Below are 20757 nucleotides of genomic sequence, written 5' to 3'. Positions count from 1 at the left end.
TTCTTTAAACATATAAAATTTCCAATCTGAAACACTGAGTTGAGGTGTTTCATTCACTTTTACTTTCTTACAATGCTACTTACTTATAAGTACAGTTAGAAACACACTAAAAAAGTCATATCTGTAAGGTACTCGATTCTAAGCCTCTGCCCAGTCCCAGAGTTGCCTAGGTAATGGGCACAGCTGGAGGATCCTGAACTATCCCTGGTCACATCTACCATCCAACAATGGGAGGGTCCCAGGCTTTGAGGTCACAAGTACATCCTTCCCCCAACCTGGCCACACCTTTCCTAACCTGGTCACACATTCTCTCCATCCCTTCCTTATCTAAGCTCCACAGGCCTAGCAGCTGAATGAATTGCCCTTTGACAATGTATCTCCACCATGCATGGTGGGGTACGGTTCAGAATAAACTTTTCACTTCCTGCCTGAGTAGTGCATGGTGTTCTCTTTTCATCTACCTAACGTAATCTAAATCTTACAATAACCCTATTCACGAAGAAATATTCACCTAATAGAATACACATATTCTGAATGTTGAGAACCCTCTGACTCACAAAATTTATAGCTACAGAATGCATCATCTTTGACAATAGTAAATAAATCATTATGACATACAAACCTGAAATGAAAGCTGATTAGCTTGCTTTACTACTAAAGATATTTATCAAGTAACAAACGGCTAACATTTAATTTTATATAATTGATATGCTGCTCATAATTCTTTTTACATTTTTAATCAAATATGATGAATTAAACTGTCCTAAAGAAGTTTTTTCAAAGAGTGGTAATATTATTAACATTAAATAATTTAATAATCTAAAATATTTAAATATTTATTTTAAGTAATTATATAAAGAAGTTGTCATATAACAAAAAGCAGTTTATGAATAAGTTGGAGAGAGGAAATTGAGGCTAAATAATATCACAGCCATCCTGGAGCCCAGCCTAGAAATAGGGGCGTGGAGGTGAGACTAGCCATTCTTTGAAGTGCAGATACCTGACTCAATAGGTAGATCCAGAAGGGCCCAGCTTTGCAGAGTATGTAGACTCATAGGCTATCTACTTATCAGGGCTCCCAGCAGAGTCCTGCTCCTTGTGCTTTGTTTATGTATAAAGCTTTGCTGAGGCTTGGTCTCCACCAAAACCTGAGGCTGTTGTCTTTAAAGCTTTAGTGCCAGTTAGGGGTTTGGCTCCAGGTTGTAACCATTGCCTGCCTGCAGACAACTAGAGCTCCAATGAAGACTCCAAAATTTGATCTCTCAAAATGTGGCTTCTCTGTTTTTCTTGTGGCTGCATTTATATCCAATTTAAGGTTTAACAAAGTAATCTAATAATCTTGTATTTTCACTGTGTCTGTTTATAAATCATCTATAATAATATAAACAGTTTAAAACTGTGACTGAATATTTTTTCTGTTTAAATTTTCATAGTACCAGAGGAAATATACATGCACATGTAGAAATATGGCAAAGAGGAACAATCAGTTTTATCAGTAAAAATTTTTAATCATTCATTTTTCCAATTAAGTCAATCTTCTAGAAATGTACTATATATGGCTGATTTTCTGCGTATGAATGATTTTTCTTAGCAGGATTCTGTATTGTCTTTGAAGCTTCACATGTTCCTATGGATTTCTTTTCTTTTGGTCTGCATTTTGGTCTCCAGGGTGATGTAGGATTATTGTGATAAAACTTATGAAAATTTAAATTACATTTTAGGAATAGTGGTCTTTAATTTTGAGACAAATTAAAAGATGTTATTCAGCAAATGTTTAAGTAAGAACTCTATTTTAGTCTTCATTGAAAAATGCTACTTTAAAATTTAAAAGAAATTGGACACAGGAAATTCTTATTTGTGTGTCAAGTGTTGGAGTTATAAAATGGGTCACATCCAACTATGCCTTTAGTAGAAATTACCTGTAGATATTCATTCAGATAGAGAAATTGAATAATGTTTTCCTTTAGCTGGAAATGAGTAGTAACATATAAGACCTTAAAGTAATATGAATTTCTAAATTATAGACATAATTAGAATATATGTTTCATGATACATTTAAGAACAAAAGAACATTAAAATACTCAAAGCATTATGATAAAATAATAAAAATGATAAAAAAATTAATGAACTTTCAAAAGACAAATACATTCTCAGGTTGATGTACACTTAAAAAGATTTTGTGTATTTACAAATGTATTTATTTTTGAATATGTGTGTGAGTAGATATCTAATTTTTATTAGCCTCCTTCATTTTCTTTTTGAAAATAACTGTAGCCTGCTGGTTACTAGCTTTCATGATATTTCAAAATATATACTTAAATATGCAAAAGGTAAAAGCTGGTAGCCATGGTGCAACTTCCACTGGGGCCTTAATACTAATGAACAGTGGGCTTTGAATAGCCTCTGGCTCTCAACAATTCACCATGGAAGATCACTCTGAATCCCACTCTGTCTCTCTGTCATCAGTTACTCGCTCTCCAAAAGCTAACTTTGGCCCTCTCACTGTGACTCCACACTTCTCCTGGGAGGCAATTAGAATAGCATAGCAACTGTAGATTATAACATCTAAACATTGCAATTTATTTGTCTTAGGGACAACTGCCTTTCCTCCTAGAATTTTCTAGATTGGACCTAACACACTCTGGACAAAAGGTGAAGTTTAATGGCAAAACAATGAAAGACTTGTTTCGAGCTGACATTTCACTGATATTGAACGTATTCTTCAACATGTGAAAAACAGATATATTGATAGTTTACAACAAATAAATTTTGTGATTTTTTTCTCTTTCATGTTAAATCAAATGCACAAATTATCTTAAACTTATGGAATCTGGCTGGGTGCTCTTACCTATAATCCTAGCTATTCAGGATGTTGAAATCTGAGGATTGTGGTCTCAAGCCAGCATGGATGGAAAATACAGTGAGAATCTTATCTCCAATTAACTACCAGAAAATCAGAAGTGACACTGGCTTCAAGTGGTAGAATGCCCCCAGGCCCAGAGTACAAGTTCTCTGACGTACAAAAAACACAAAAACTTACAAAATCTACTGAATTTATTAAGTAAAAAATTTAAATGCCTTATCTATGTCGAATTACATCAGTTGAGTAGTTCAAAATGTATCAATTGTGTCCATAAAATCAATGGTGGCCAAATTAATGTATAAACTTCTGTCTGAATAAAAATAAATTAGTGTGACATAATTTTAATAATTATTTAATACCATTTTAATAGTTTAGTTACATATAAATAGATTGCAAGCATGATTGAGAGAAATCTAACTTTCAGTGACAGAGATAATTTTATACAAAATGAATAATTCTCGTTTCAAAACCTGCTTTTGAAGTTAGCAATTGGGCACAGTCTAATAATATGTTTCTGTACCTCTTCCATTAATCTCTTCTTGATAACTTTTCCCCATAACTATTTTGACAGTTTTGATATCCTTATAGCACTTCAAATCATCTTCCATAATTCTAATATTCTTTATTGCATCTACACCATCCATCTGCTATATTTCCTACTTTTTCTTTTATATTCTGGCTAGAATATAAACCTGAACAATGAACCTTCTCGTGTTTGTTCATTAATAGAGTCTCAATGCTTAAAACACGCTCGTGAGTGCTGTGTAAATATGTGTGAATCAATACAAAAATTTACCTAAATGCTGCATATGTTAAGTTTAAAGCATTGACATTTGCCTGGTAAGATATTTCAGGTGCCTCACACCTGAAATCCTAGCTACTCAGGAGGCTGAGATCTGAGGATCAAGGTTCAAAGCCAACCTGGCACCAAAGGACCTGAAACTCTTATCTCAAACTCTAGAAAACGGGAAGTGGGGCTTGGCTCAAGGGTAGGGTAATAACCTTGAGCTGAAGAGCTAAGGAACAACACTCAGGCCCAGAGGGTAGGGCAGTAGACTTGAGCTGAAGAGTTCAGGGACAGCAACCAGACCAAGTTCAAGTCCCATGACCCACCTCCTTCAAAAAAAAAAAAAAGCTAGGGTCAAAGTAAGATATATTGAGTGTATCTACCCATTACCTCGTAAAGTTATAACCTATGGAAAGGATGCTTTTTTCAAATACCTGCTTCATGCAACTACTATCAGGCAAACTTAAGCAGAAGAGAATTCCCTCAAACCAGTGGGGTATTTACTATTATTCCCCCTTTGATATATTACAGTATATATGGAAGATAGCAAAACAACCCAGAAATTTAAAATGCAGATTGTGAAGATGAATATTTCAGTGTCTGATGATTGGCAATGCACATTAGTGAACATAGTATTATCCAAAGTATTCTTTAATACTTTAAATCTCCTCCCCCTTAGAAACCAATGCATTAGAAACAGAGGTTTATAAAACAAACTTGAAACCAATGGCCAAAGGATCAAAGAGCAAGTGTCAAGGGAAATTTGAAAGTATTGAACTAAAGCAATGAAGAAGAAAGAAACTGAAAATGAAATATAGTAGAATAGCGAGATATAGTGATATATAATTGTCATTCATATCAGAAAAGAAGAAAAATTAATAACCTTTCAGTCTAGTAATAAAAGAGATTAGAAATAAACTGAAGGAAGGAAGCAAGTAAACAACAACAATAAAACCCAAAGCAAGAAATAGCACCATCCAAAAATAAAATAAGGGAATGTCTGGTATGAAGCATTTCATATCAATGCTTGTCAGAGAAAAAAACATACAAATAAGAAAAATATTCATATGGTTTTCTCAAAGAAACTAATGATGGTGATGTCAAACAGATCAGTGATGGTGGTGGACTATGGTGTGAGAGGAATTGTAGGAGATGGGGAAGCCTTTCTGTAAGCTGAGCCAGTAGATGTACAAATCTGTACATGTACTGAAGTTCCAAGATTGAATCAGTAAAAATTTAGGCTCTTCATACATTACTTAAGAAATTAATTCAGGAAATATTACTCATTTAAAAAATCCTTATTACTATATTCTGCCAAAGAGTGAATATAAAGATTTTATCAATGTAAAATAATACTATTTCTCTATTCAAATGTTAGCTTTCAAGGTACTATGAAACCTTTTATGAAACTGTCTTTCTTCCTTTTTTTTTTTTTAACTCAGGTAAGGCCAGACAGCTTCCATATAAGCTGTGATTAACAGCTCTGCTCTAGTAGTTTATACCTGGTTTAATGGATTCATATTATACAGTTTTCTCAAATAATATTTTATATTCCAAATTCTATATAAACCTTATATTTAAATCACAGTCAAACAAAACATATCTTGCATTTACTTACTTTAGGTAAAAGTAAGATACAAATGTGCACCAAAAGGTTATTAGTGAACTTAAGAGATAACCAACCAATGTGATGTTTGTATACTACAGATGTGGCATAGAACAATAAAACATGAAACTTTATGTACAATAAATATTTTCACCCAGGTGTTCATTTGGCACACTAGTTTTAACCATGATAAGAGTACTATAAATATGAGTCTGTGACCAAGAAGTGTTTTCATATAGATAAGCTAACTATCTGTGCTATTCTCCGGTTTTTCTTTCTCAATAGTTTCAGAATAAAGGCATATGCCTTCTCATTATTTATTACAATGGACTTCTCTTAATTCTCAGTGATATTCAACATTCATAGAAGCAATCTTGAGGCAAAATCAAACAATTCCTTCAGGTTTCACTAAGAAATCTTCAGTCTTAACATGTGACTTGAACAGCTGAAAATTATGATAAAGAATTCAGTTACAAATCACTGGTGAACAGGGAATACAATGGCTAAGTTGCAAATCAGGGCCGAAAAACTAAATAGCTGCTATCCACAATGGGACTGAATTGAATGCATATCAAATTGCATTTATAGAATCAATACAAAAATAAGCTGGTGAAATTACAGGTTCAATTTTTACTTTCTTCCTTCAAATAATTCAACATAAAACTGTATCCTCAGTTACAGATTTTTTTTTTTTGTGGGTCTTGGGGTTTGATCTCTGGGCCTGGGCACTGTCCCTGAGCTCTTCAGCACAAGGCTACTGTCTACACCTTGAGCCTAAGCCCCACTTCCCTTTTCTATTGTATAATTGGAGATAAGAGCCTCTAGGGCTTTGTGGTGCCTGGGCTGGCTTTGAACCTCCATCCTCAGATCTTTGCCTCCTGAGTAGCTAGGATTACAGGTGCCAACCACCACCCCTGACCCAGATTTTTATGGATGAATTTCATCACCTACAAGGAGAAAATGGATACCAAGAATAGACTAAGAAAAAAAACTATCAAAATAATTACCTCTGAGTTTCTAGTGTTGTGTAAATGTTATATGTTTGGAGAGAACATACAGCACCATATTTAACAAAGAAAGAGAAAACTGGCTAGGAGTTTGGCCTAGTGGTAGAGTGCTTGCCTAGCATGCACGATGACCCGGGTTCGATTTCTTGTTACCACATACTTAGAAAAAGCCCTAAGTGGTGCTGAGGCTCAAGTGGTAGAGCTCTAGCCTTGAGAAAAATCCAAGGACAGTGCTCAGGTCCTGAGCTTAGGCCCAGGACTGGCAAAAAAAAAAAAAAAGAGAAAGCTTTTTTTCGTTTTGTATTTACCTGTCTTGTGGCTTGAATTCAAGGCCTTCACTTTCTCAAGGCTAGTGCTCTATCACCTGAGCCACTGAGAAAACAATTTTTTTTCACTCATATGATTTGGTTGTTTTATGTTACAAAGAAATGAAGTATCATTAAATTAAATATGAACAAAATTCAAATTTTGTAAAATTATGACCTCACAACTCGACATTATTATAAGCCAAATTCCCTCTGACCCTTGCTTTTCTTTAACTTTATCTTTGGACACTATAATATGCTTCTTACTCAAAGTTTGTGGCACACCTTGATTTGAATTTAAGTAGTTGTTAAGAATACCATACTTCATATCTTCATTACAGTCATATAATAGCCCATGCTTAGTATTATGTGTAAGTTTGATTCAACCAAAAATCATACTTTTTAAGGGAGCAAAGAAAAAAAAATAGAAGATAATATATTTACACAGTATATCAGAGCGTGATAAAAATTTAGATATGTTGCATGTCTGTAGAATGAATAGCCATAAGAATGTGATAAAAGATTATTCAAAGCAATAATAAAAATTCATATTCCATTCTAATTTCTTCAAAAAATATTTAATGTTAACATTAAATAGCCTTAAATGCTCATTCTTTGGGCCTTGGCTTCCAGAGGGTCTGAGATTATATGTGTTGTACACTTTGTGACTAAATTTTCTGACTGCAGTCTAATACTGATATACTTAAAATAACGCACCTCATATTTTTTTAAACAACATATGTTTGAAAATATTAGCTCTTCTCCCCTATGACCCAGCAATTACACTACTTGGCATTTACCCAATCATCCAGAAACAAGGACATACTAAATCCACCAGCACAACCATGTTCATGACAGCACTATTTACCATAGCAAAGATATGGAACCAACCTAGATGTCCCTCAGTTGATGAGTGGATCAACAAGATGTGGTATTTGTACACAATGGAATTCTATGCTGCTGTCAGAAAGAATGACATTGCCCTATTTGTTAGGAAATGAAAAGACTTAGAAAAAATCCTATTAAGTGAAGTAAGCCAGACTCAAAGGAACTTAGGCTCAATGGTTTCCCTCATTTATCATAATCAGTAGAAACCTTGGGCTCTCCTAGCAGAGATTTGCAATAGAGAAAAACCTTGATACAAAAGGCCATGTAGTAGGACGCTAAATGAAAGGATCTCTAGGATATAGAAACATAAGCCATATAATGAATGATTGTTGTTCTTAAGGTACTATGTTATCTCTCATCTCTTTTGCTGTCCCTTGGTTATCTCATATTGTTACAGTATTTCACTTTGTTACCTGATATATTGGATATATTTGTATTTGGTTATTTGAAATTGGATAGGGAAGGGGGGAAAACAAGATGAGGGGTGGGGGTGGGGGGAGGGAAATGGGGACCAAGACATGAGAAAGGGTATCAATGTATGGGAATTAATGCACCATCTATCTGGCAAATATCATGTAACCCTTCTATTAATTACAATAAAAAATATATGAAAAAAAGAAAATATTAGCTCTTTTATCAAATAAATGTTGAGAACCTACTATGTGTCATAGAGAATTGTGAGGCAACAGTAAAACAGTAAAAGTAAACAAAATGTTCCTATGCTTATTTAGTATAGGGTGTTGAAGTTGTCAATAAATCTTCCATTTTTTAAACTCTGAAATTTATTTACTAATGTATTTATTGCTTTTTACATTTAAAAAGTAGAATTTACATAAGAATATATAGAAACCCAATAAGATACTTCCTAGGGCACTTTAAGAAAACTAGTCATAATTACATGTATGTTTTATTTTAACAATTATAAATGATTAGACATACTAATAACAGTTGAATGAATATAACCATTATGTGAGAGTCAGCCATGTTTATAAAGGAAAAGTCAAGCAAGAATTTGAGAATTTGAGTTCAAGCTTACAGACCAGCATGAAAAATAAAAATTTAAAAATTCTAGATCCAAAAACTATCACTAATTTTATTAACTAAAAAATTAAACTTAAATGGTTTGAAAGTAATTGAAATTCTAGAAAACGTAAGAATACCACCTTAAAATATAATCACACATTTCAAATAAACAAATAAATGTATATCCAATATACTAGGCAAAAAATCAGATACAGTAATAATATGAGATTAATCAAAGGAAAAAAAAGAGAAGAGAAATAACATAGTAATTAAAAGCAGCGATCAGTGAAAGAGGAATAACAAGATGATTGCGAGAGTATTGAGGAGGGAAATGGGGACAAAACCATGAGAAGGAGTATCAATGTGTGAGAGTAATCCACCACAACCTGGTGAATGTAACTGTAACCCCTCTATACATTAATCCGACAATAAAAAATAAAAAAATATAAGCACACAAATAGATGGGGTATGTGTATTATTACATATAACATCATGTATATACAGATGTAAAGCCTATGCTTAACTGTTACATGATGAAATTTTTTCAACTGTTTGCCAACCAGTTCCTCCCTCCTCCCTTTTCACAAGTCTCTGCATCTCCATGTGTATTACATATGGCAACAGAGGTGTTAGGACAAACATTGGCATCCAAAGTTCTTAGAAAAATTTCTAATAGGGAAGTCTCTTGAAATGATTGTTTTTAAGAGTATACAATTTTTATTACAAACAGTTAAAGTCAGAAGGCTATTTTTTGTCTTAATGTAATATCGTGATATTAGAAAGAAAACATACTTATTTTTTTTAGTTCTACTGGTTGAAATTATCTCAGACAGTCACAATGATAAATCATATTCCTTAGTCAGGTAATGGCCATAATTTTTCTTTATGAATTAAAAAGCTCCTTGCAAGTTTACTATAAATTAAAGAATTATATTCTCCATCATATAATATACCATTTAAAAGCATATATGTATTTATATATGTATGTGTATATGTAAGAGAGGAACGGAATGTTTATACACATGTGTATACATATGAGAAAGGAATAAGAAGATTTTAACTCATATATATACACACACATATATATATGTGTGTGTGTTTATACATGTACACACACATACACACACAAACACACATTTCCTAACAGAATGGGAGCTGAAACCATAAACAGGCAAAAGCCAATCTGTACAAGTTTCTGCATAGATTAATAAGGAATATAGACTTTATGAAAAGGATAACATAGTATGCAAAAGGGATTGGGAAACTTGATATTACACTTTAAGTTTTAGTTGTAATTCTACTCTCATAACAGTGACTATGAGATAATGAAGGATCACGGTCCTTTAGAAACCAAATGCAAATTACATATGTCCTAGTTTTATGACTGAAAGTAAAGGCTGAGGAAAAGCAGATAGACACAGATAGATTGAAGACATGAAGGTATCTGATCGGGGAGAATCAGACAGCTACAGCTTGGGGAAAATAAAGAGTAGATGTGATTATTTGCAGAAAAAGAGAAGAGCTCTGCAGATAGTTCATTTGAATATACAGCTAGTGGAAACTTGTGTAGAAACTATTTCAAGGTTAAGTCAACAACCCCAAATCATTAAGTGTTATGAAGATTGGCCACAGAGAGCAGAGAACTGTGCCTGTCCTGCAACCCAGATTCACATGATACATAGTTCACAGCATTGAATAGAATACTAAGGAAATTTTTGCTTTAGTAATGGGAAATAATTGTTTGGAAATTATACTCTGCTTTAAAATTGACCAAGAAAGTATAAAAGCCAGACTTAAAATAATCAGACATTTCTAGGAACTTTATTACAATGTAAGAAAACAACTTAAACTATATGAACTATAGGAGCACTACATACATATCACTAAACAACTTAAATACATAAATTCTGAAATCAAATTAAATATTAATAGATATTCAAGGAAGAAGGAGAACACAACTCATAATGAAGGTAACTAATTAATTAAAATGGAGCCAGAACTATCTCACATGTAATATCCAGAAAAAGAAAATTAAAAGTTACTATAATCATGTATATGATTTGAAAGTTAGAAACTTAAAGTATATAAATAATAAATATCAAAAAATAGATGTTTAGGAAGGGCATTGGTGGTTCATGCCTGTAATCCTAACTACACAGGAAGTTGAGATCTGATGATCGTGGTTCAAAGCCAGCCCAGGCAGAGAAGTCTATTTGGAGACACTTATCTCTAAATAACCAACAGAAAATTGGAAGTAGAGCTGTGACTAAAGTGATAGAACAGTAGCCTTGAACAAAAAAGTTCAGGGACAGAGTGTAGTCTGAGGATCAAGGTTCAAAGCCAGCCCAGACACAAAGGGACCTGAGATCTATCTCCAACTAACCTATAGAAAACAGAAAGTGAGACTTGGCTCAAGGGTAGGGGGTAGCTTTGAGCTGAAGAGCTCAGGGACAGCGACCAAGCCAAGGTCAAGCCCCATGACCACCCCCCCCAAAAAATGTTTAGAGATAAATACAATAAATCAGATAGGAAGACCAAGCCAGAGAGAAATAAGAATAATGATACATTTATAAAATTAATGTCCTTATACATATAACAACGAGAAATATTCTAAAAGTATACAATCAAAACAGAACTTTTAAAAAGTACATCCATTTTCTAGGAGAGAGGTGGATAGAAAAAAAAGCAACAAATTAACAACACTTTTCTAAACCCAATTTTAAAAACTATAAGTTACAAATCCAAAAAAGCCTAATAAACTCCAAGTACTATAAATGTAAATGAAAATCAAATGGTCCATCTCATAATCAAATTGCTCATAAATAGTGATAAAATTCATAAAATCAAAGACATAATGACATTGCACACATGGGAGGGAATTAAGAATGATACAGTTTTCAATGACTATGATATTAATGAGAAAATAATGAAGCCACAATGTTATAATAATAGCAAAATATGTCTATCAAAGTGCCTATTTTCATGAAAAACACCTCTCAACAATGAAGATTACTGGAGAATTAAGAGGCATAAAAGCAAAAAAAGTCCATATATTAGTGGATTATTTCTATAATAAAGGCATAAAGAAAATAATCTCAAATGATAATATTATCTACAGAACCAAATTAACAAGTATGACATGATTACTACATGGTTAGTTTTTTTCCAATTTATCTTAGTTAAATACTTTAATAGTACCTAACAGTATATATAATCTAGTAAGAGATTCAAACACACACAAAACTACCAGAAGTACTCTATTATAAAGTTTTTTGAATAAGTGGCACCACTTAGAAGCAGACTATGAGACGTTACAGATTCAACCCAAGTATGATCCATTGAATAACCAAAAAGAGCAAAAATTAAAAGGAATAAAGACACACACACAAACACAAACATACATGTATGTAAGAAATAGCAAATAGGAAAAGGAAAAGGAAAGATTGTAACTATGTCCAAAGTCACATTAAATGTCAATGATTCATACACCTAATTTAAGTGAAGAAAATTTCAAATTCTACAAAAAAATGCCAGGATAAAAATGTACTTCCAATGAGATGCACATGAGCCAGATAATCCTTTCTGCCTGTCATCCTTCCTACTTGGAGGCTGAGATTGGAAGGATTACATAAACAGAGGATAAAATGTTTATGAGACCCAATCTCAACAAATAAAATATTGGGCATGATGTAATGTACCTATTATTCCACTAAAGAGGAAGTACAAATAGAAGGATCATAGCCCAGGCCAACCTGGAAAAGAAATGATACCTTATTCAAAAAGAGCTAAAGTCTTTTTTTTCTATATCCTAGAGGTCCTTTCAATAAGTCACAGAACATGTCTAATGTGGGCGAACAAATGCCTACTAGATACAAATTCTAATATTGAAAGAAAAATTTAAAAACACAAGGAAAAATAATTAAGCATTAGATGCAAAAGCATAAGAAAATTAAGAAGTAAAAATGAATGCTAGAGAGCTAAGGGTGTGGCTGGAGTGGTCAGTATTTGCTTAGCAAGTGTGAAGTCCCAGGCTCTATCTCTAACACTGAAAAAGAAGACAAACCAACCAACAAGCAGAAAACAATTATAATTATTATATTGATAAAAACAAAGACATCTGTGAAGGTAAAAATATTGAAAGGGATTAAAAAAGCGCAATTCTATACAATTGAATCAACATATCAAAAGCACACAACAAATTTAAATATTCATATATTCTGCAAAAGAACTTCCATGTATACATGGCAAAACTCATAGAACTGCATAAGAGAAAAAAAAAAAAACAGTTCATTGTCACTATCGATACCTGGTAGAGCAAGTAAGCAGAACTGCACCAAGTAGAAAAAAATAAAAATGATCCAGACAATTTGATCTAATTGGAATTTATGTAAAATTAAGACATGAATAGAATGCTCATTCTTTCCAAGCCCCATAGAATGCTTAGCAATGTAAACTACTTACTGAACCAAACACAATTGAAACAATACAAATTACATTAATTTAAGATAATTGAGTTGAACCTGTAAGTACCTGAGAAAAAAATAGCACTTCTACATAGCCCATCCACAAGGAAATAAAGTGGGAAATGAGAAAGTATGTTGAACCAATGGAGTCAAAAGAACAACAAAACAGAATTTGTAGATGTCACTAACTGAGTAGTTACTATAAAAACTTGAATGAGAACATAAATTTAGTTTAATCAGTAGAAAAAAAGCCATAAAAAGAAAAAACAACCAAAAGTTATAAAGAATAGAAAATAATGAACATTTATGGAGTAAGGAATAAAATTTAAGACAAAAAGGCTAATAGGAAATAAAGTTCTAAAGTATATCTAAGTGATTGAGTTTTGTGTGTGTGTGTGTGTGTGTGTGTGTGTGTTTCTTTTTTTTTCTTTTTCTTAGAATTAGGAAGAAATTTGATAAGGGGCAGTAGTTAAAATCACAAAATAATATCCATTTTTGTATATGTTCATAAAGTTAATTTTTGCATTGCACAAATACAATGATGATGTAAAAACCTTTTCATTGTGGGAGAATACCTGCAATCAACTTTTTCCAAAAGACAATAGGATTTAAAATTAATTGGGATAGACATATTTTTAACGAATGATAACTTGATATACCTAGAAATATGTTTATATTATTAGTTTCAGGTACTTGACCTCTGTAATGAATTAGGGCTACTTATCTTAGAGAGTTAATAGAAAGGATTATGATTACATAAATAAGGAGCTATAAAGTGTCTATGATAAGTGTCCAAGTAATTCTAGTTTCCTTGCTTTTAATGCCAGGAGGATGTGGCTTAATATCCTCATTAAGTTTTCAAATAATTAGGACATTTCCTAAAGACCTGAATTACACCCTAGAGATGTGTGAATACTGCACCAGAACTTCCTTACAACACCTTGCTTTAGGGGCCAGACATGGAAATCACCTTACAAAGCTGCATTTCATTATTTCAAGTCCTGTCTACAGAAAATGGAATCCAAGAAGGGCAGCCTTAAACAGAATTCCAATTACATGAATGGTGTTCGCAGGGTTCCAACAGGAGGAGAATGTCATTTGATTCTCATGAATTAAAGAACAATAAAGTTGGTGTTAAAATTAGGAAGATATATAACAGAGAATGAATCGGTTCATCTTCTTACTTTGCCACATGCCCTCTTCCTGCTGTTGCCTGTAAGCAGGCAACCCACGCTGGTACAGGTGGTCCTTTGTAATTGTGTGCATAAAACAACTGAGTCATTTTCTGATTGGTAAATAATATGCCATGTCAGGCTCTCCACACCATCTGTGTCACTCATCACCACAGTTTTCTGCAACACTGCCAGCAGCACAAGCCCAGCACCACATTGTTGGAGAAGTCACAGGAAGAAGTACTTGGCATCCTTGGCAAAGCTTAAATCTGTTCACAGTATTGAACTTGACATATGCCCCACAGCAGAACGTGTATGCTGCCCTAACCATCTCTCCTGCTGTTCTATAATCAGAGACATAGATGGAGGGAGTGCTGCCTCTTTTTTCATTTGGCACTGATCAAACTCCTAGACACTCTTTTTGGCCAAACAATGCACTCATATTTAGTAGCACTCACGTGAAGATTACTAAACATGTAATGTTTTCCTATTTCTGTCACTTCCTAAATATAAGACATGGTTATAGCTGCTTCTTTATAACAACTTGGATCAGTTTTTTTTTAATCTTGCTTCTATATCACTTGAAAGCAGAGTAGCTAGCTGTCAATCATTAGCCCTGACAGTTTAGACTCTGGAAAAGCGTTGATGGCCATTGTCTTGTCAACTTCTGTTTCCATCGTAGCAAAGGATCATTGAGTCAGAGGGCATATCTTGGCTTCATTCTCAAGACGGCTGGTACTGACAGAAGCTAAAGTCAGTGTCAGCATGCCCCATGCAGAGAAAGTCCTGGAAAGACTTCCTCTCCCATCCCTCTTTTGTTATTTCCTTTCATATTATTCACCACAAGTCAAATCTATAATGTGCTATGCCAGATCCAGGAGTTAACTAGATTTTGCCAAAATTTCTTCTAGGCTAGAACTTTCACATTATCATTTGATAGGAACCTTAGCTGAAAAATTAACCTGCCTTCACAGGCCCTATGAATTCTATGGAAAACCTGCCATACAGAAATTTTAATTCAGAAGAGGAAAACACTGAAGTTTGACTATAACTTGTTTAGTAATTTACACAAAATTAGTACAGTTCTAAATGGTGTGTAGATTCTACAAACAAACACAACTAAATCAGAGCTATGATCTAGACACAATAGAATTGAAAATCAAACACACTATGAAATGTAAAGCAAGGGGTTTAGATTGTTGAAGAGGGGGGCAAAGATCATTATATTCATTGTATTCATAAATTGCTTTATAAAATGGCACCCCCTTGGTATTATTTTATTTTCATCTATTTGTTTATTTTTTGGTCAGTCCTAAGACTAAGCACTCCAGGCCTGGGTACAGTCCCTGAGCTTCTGTGCTCAAGGCTACTGCTCTACCACTTGTACCACAGCTCCATTTCCACCTTCTGCAGTTATTGGAAATAACAGTTTCTCAGACTTTCTGGGATGGCTTTGAACCTTGATACTTAGATCTCAGCCATCTAAGTAGCTAGGTAAGAATCATCAGTGCCTAGCTTTGAATTTTTTTCTGTATTAGGAATGCAATCAGTTTTCATTATTTAATGGTTCTACACCTGAAGAGCCAAACAAGATCAGCTCAAAAGATACAGGAAAGCATTGTTTCTATACTGAACATACATGGAGTTTTTTCCACTGTCAATATTTCTGAAACAAAAAGGTTAACATTTATATTACATTAGCTATGATAGGTAATCTAGAAATGATTTAAAGAACCTGAGAGAATGTGCACAGGTTTTATGCAAATACTATAGCTTTTACTTATGGAACTAGAGCATCTACGGATTGGGATCCACCTTCCACAGATACTGAGCGATGAATATTTTATCCTTTCACTGAATTAATATCATTTTGTTATTATTTTATATGTGTTTGTGTAAAGTAACTCCCCTTGGTGCTTTTTTTTAAAGAATTTATTAACATTGATTTTTACATCATATTTTAAATGACAAGTTTAACATACAAGTGTTCAAGGAGGGAATCTATTTACAATCACTGGGACTTAGTATTTAGAACTTAATCACAATTAGGCAAAGGGTTTGTATGTCATAGAAACATTAATTTATGAAACAAAACAATGTGTCTATAGAGTCATAGGTTTTCATGTCTATATAGTTATGTTTATATTTCCATTACCATGCCCATAGTTGGGTATGCAGTTATTGAGTCTTTTTTATGGAACAATTTTACATGTACTGTTTTGTTCTATGTTTATATGAACTGTTCTGGTTCTAAATTGTTCACTTCTCTAGTAGTGGTTGCATGTGTTATGATTCCTAGATGGTTTTTTTTGTCCTTGAGGCAAGTAGCTGAAGATGGAGACTGTGTGCAATGTACAGGCAAATATTTCTTATGTTTATTGCATGTTGAAACAACTCTTCCAGTAGAGAGAGATCTTTAACTAAAAAACCTTTGAGGGAATAAAATTTAGGGCTACAAGTAACCCTGTGTGATTTGGAGAGGCTAAAACAAAAAAGAACCATAAAAAAAAAAGAGTTGTCAGAAAGATTTCGACTCCTCGATTACTTATAATAGCAGGTGAAGTCATTAGACCCCACAGTACCTGTTTGAAACCTAAACAGGTACAGCAACTCACCATTAAGATCAATCCATTACTGAATTAGAAGTACGACTGAATTTAGCAACAAATTTGTGCCAACATTACTTCTAGCAGCAGTAGGTTTTCAGCAGCAGATTGGCACCGTGACAGAGTCCATAATTTTCACAGTATGTGTTTCATAATTTGTCATGCACACTCTGATTGCTTGGCATATTGGCAGAGTCCACAGTGCTCTCTAAATGTCACCAGACGCATTTGAAGATTTGTCATGCACGGTCTGAGCAAGTGACACAACACAGCAGAGTGGCCAGGTTCAGAACTGATTTTTGCACCCCATGCTAGTGAGTGCTCTCAAGCTCAGCCACCAGTGACAAGAGCCCTGGTGGGGGCTGCACAGCCTTTCTTTTGGAGCTGCTGATTTTTAATTCTATGTCAAGTGATCATACTGGATGCTGCCAGGAGAAAATACTATTACACTGCAGGTGTGACATGCACGGCACAGAATTTCTTGCCTGATAATATTCTTTTCAAATCACTCCTTGTAGTGTACTTAACATTTTTTTTTCATGCAAGCACAAAGAGCATTCCACAAATTAGGAGTGGGAAATAGGAGAGCAATAAATATGAATAGAAGGTGGAGAAGGCTAGGCTACAGGAAATTACTCAGTTTAAGAGGTCAAAAGACGAGATGTCTCTGCTGATTTTAACAGAAATGGAGAATGGTGTTGGGATTGGAGAATACTCAGTTAATCATGTTAACACCTGGTTCCAGTAGGAACAGCTTCTGAGTTTAGATAAACCAACCCTGTTTTCTTGGCCTCAGTCAAAGAGAAAGTTGGATGAGATTGCTTCTAGGGGAGTTTACATGCCCATACATTCCATTGTTTTAAGACAGGAGCATGAGCTTATTAATATTTTTCAGTCATCTGACTCCTTTGCCTGCAATGATTGCATAATGCTTTCCCACTCTTTAGTAAAAGCTTCAAGAGCTACATCTGCTGGAAGCTTTTAGTTGTGTAGGGTCCCAGCCATTATCTTATCACTTTTAGTCACTGTCTTTTACAAGAAGAAAGGAAATTAGTCTCTCTGTCTTTCTTTTTTTAAAAACACATTTTGGTCCCCTGGATGCACCTGTTCCTATGAAATCTGTTTGATGATAAATAACTCACATATGCTCAAGAGTGTTGTCTTGACATGTGCAGGGAGAAACCTTCACAGACATATGTTGCAAAAAGCATAATGTGTGACTTTGTTTTTGTTCATGGATCAGTGAAAATAGAGGCTAACAAAGACTCAGGAGGGAGGGCAAAAAGATGAGTCCTGTAATGAGAGTAATTCAGGAACTGAAAGATGTAACATCACACTCATACCTACATGAGATTCCCGCCAAATATGTATGTAAAACAGCACACACACATGCATAGACACACAAACACACACTGAACTATATATTCATGATGTAAAATTATAATACATAAAAAGTCATTTACCATAAGAGATTTTATGTTATCATTATTTATTTTAATCTTGTTATGTTCAGTTTGATTAGGGCAGGAAGAGCACCAATCTTCTTCCTTGATTTCTGGAGAAATACAGTTGTTTTAAAATTTTTTTCACCACTAACCTATTCATGTGTGTAGTTTTTCCTAAAATGTACAATGCTAGTCCCTGCTCTTCATTCATTCATTAAAACATCAACAAATTTCAGCACTACATAGACGAGCAAATGCAAATCCAGTTTGGTTCAATTTTTACTCTTCAATAAAAATGACTTTACATTTCAAATTCTTTTAGACACATTTGTATAACTGATTGTATGATATCTGTTAAATTTCAAAATTGATTTTTTTTCTGATCACCAATGGACCAATTTTGTTATGTTAGGATATATTTACATTCAAATTTTTCTAATATCCCTTGAAATCATATCCCAAAGTAGAAAATGATATTTCACTGATATATAAAAGCAAATGTCTATCATACAGAAGTAATAAACTTGGTGTTAATAATGGCTCCCTGAGTGTGCTAAGGAAAATAAGTTTAATGCATTTTATATAAAAATGCTTAATATTATCTCTTCTTTGATAGTTCACCCTCATAAAACATTTGTGAAGATATCTAAGTCAGACTGCAGCTTCTAACATGGCTAGTCAAACAAAGACACCACACCCATAAAGATCTTTGTAAAAAGCAGTGCTGTATGGAGTGATTGGAAAGCTCTTCTTATATGTTGTTATAAAAGATTCACATCTTTAATTGTGCCTTAAATACACACAGACCCACACAAAAAGAGGCCTGCCAATTAGTTTGTTCAGTATAGTAAATCAAAATCTTTGCATGATTTGATGCATTTGCTTTTAGCTTTTTATCAGTTACTCCATTCAGGATGCCTAAAACAAAGAACAGATAGAAAACCTAAAGCCAAAGACAGTAATAAACATACATTGGATAAAAATAACAGAAAACATTATAATTTGTCTACATAGTTACTTCTGAAAAGAATGTGAATGTCTTTCCCATAGCTTTAACTAACAATTTGGTGATTTTGGAGGCTATGTTGTTTTGGGAGGGGGGGGGATTTTTTCCAAAGTCTGTATTAATCTATCTTCTACTTTAGTTACTTCCATTCCGCCTATAATACCTTCATTGTGTGTTCTATTGTTTTGTGTTTTATAGCTATTTCTCAAGGCTAAATTAGGGCCTATGCAAATGCCTTATTCTTGTGTATCATCAACCCTCAGATTTTAAAATTAAGTTTCCTATGCTTCACATTCACATTGTTTTCTTGTCCTGTTTCCCCATTATCCTTCCAATGAAGAACTGTGTGATTAGGGGAAAATTTATTTATCTGGGACTGTTTAATCAACTAGAATTTTATAAGTTCTTTTTTCATTATCTTTTTTTGAATCAAAGACTCATTAAAGATAATTGATTATCTGAGTATCAGTAATTCATTTGTAGCTTAGAGAGCTAATACAGATATCTTTGAAAGGTATGCCATCTTCTGTCACTAAAGAAATGAAAATGAAAATAAATTCACTTCTAGAAAGATTCAAATACTTGTATTAAGAAGCAGAGGAGAGCCTATCATTTCTCAAATCATTCAGCAATAGCCATAAAATCATGCTTGTCTCTGTCTCAAGTGCCTTCATAGGGTAACATCCTGAGTTTCCAAATAGCACTTAGCCTAATCAAATAGGCTTGTGAAGAGTGATAACTTCTGTCAATTTTTCACACAAACAGTTTTTGTGCTGTCCTCTTAGAATCCTTGGCCATTCTATTGCGAATTACATGTAGGCTATATCATGTATTTGTTGAAGTGATCAGGAAATAGCATTCCTATTTCATGTAAATTAACAGAGAAATGAAGAAGAAGAAGAGGAAGAAGAGGAAGAAGAAGAAGAAGAAGAAGAAGAAGAAGAAGAAGAAGAAGAAGAAGAAACAAGCTGAAGATAGATTTGCAAAATTTATTGTGCCCATTTAATACATAACTACCTTTTTTCACTTTGCTTTGCTTATATATATGAAACTCTCACCCGTCATAGGGTTTATAAGCTCATAAGGGAAGCAAGCAAGAAATAAATGCTCACTTCATGTCTGTAAGAGTATATGTAAATGCATGAGTGCATATAATACATATGCATATGTAGATATATCCAAAAGCATAAATATGCATACATTATTCAAGTGTACTTCTGCATATTTACCATAGAACGGTAAATGATCTACAAGGAAATTTAAAGCAGACAAGAGGAAGAAAAATGTATCTGTTTTCTCTTCTCTTCTCCCTCCCTCCCTCCCTCCCTCCCTCCCTCCCTCCCTCCCTCTCTCTCTCTCTCTCCCTCCCTCATACCACATGGCATGGAGAAGGAGAATGTGTGGGAAAGGAAGAAATCAGCCATTGCACCCCACTGTGTGGCTCCTTAGACTCATCCATGTGTCAGATGTATAGTGGAAATCAAGGGAAAGCTTCATTTCCTCTTCCTTTCCCTTTCCTTCTACTTTTGAAGAAGAGTTGTTGCACCACTCCTCATTACAAAAGACCTAACACATGCAGAACTTTA

Source organism: Megascapheus bottae, chromosome 1 (genome assembly GCF_031878675.1).
Source record: "Megascapheus bottae isolate mThoBot1 chromosome 1, mThoBot2.hap1, whole genome shotgun sequence".
Classification (NCBI taxonomy): Eukaryota; Metazoa; Chordata; class Mammalia; order Rodentia; family Geomyidae; genus Megascapheus; species Megascapheus bottae.
The sequence above is the reverse complement of the archived record's forward strand: the minus strand, read 5'-3'. Positions refer to the sequence as shown.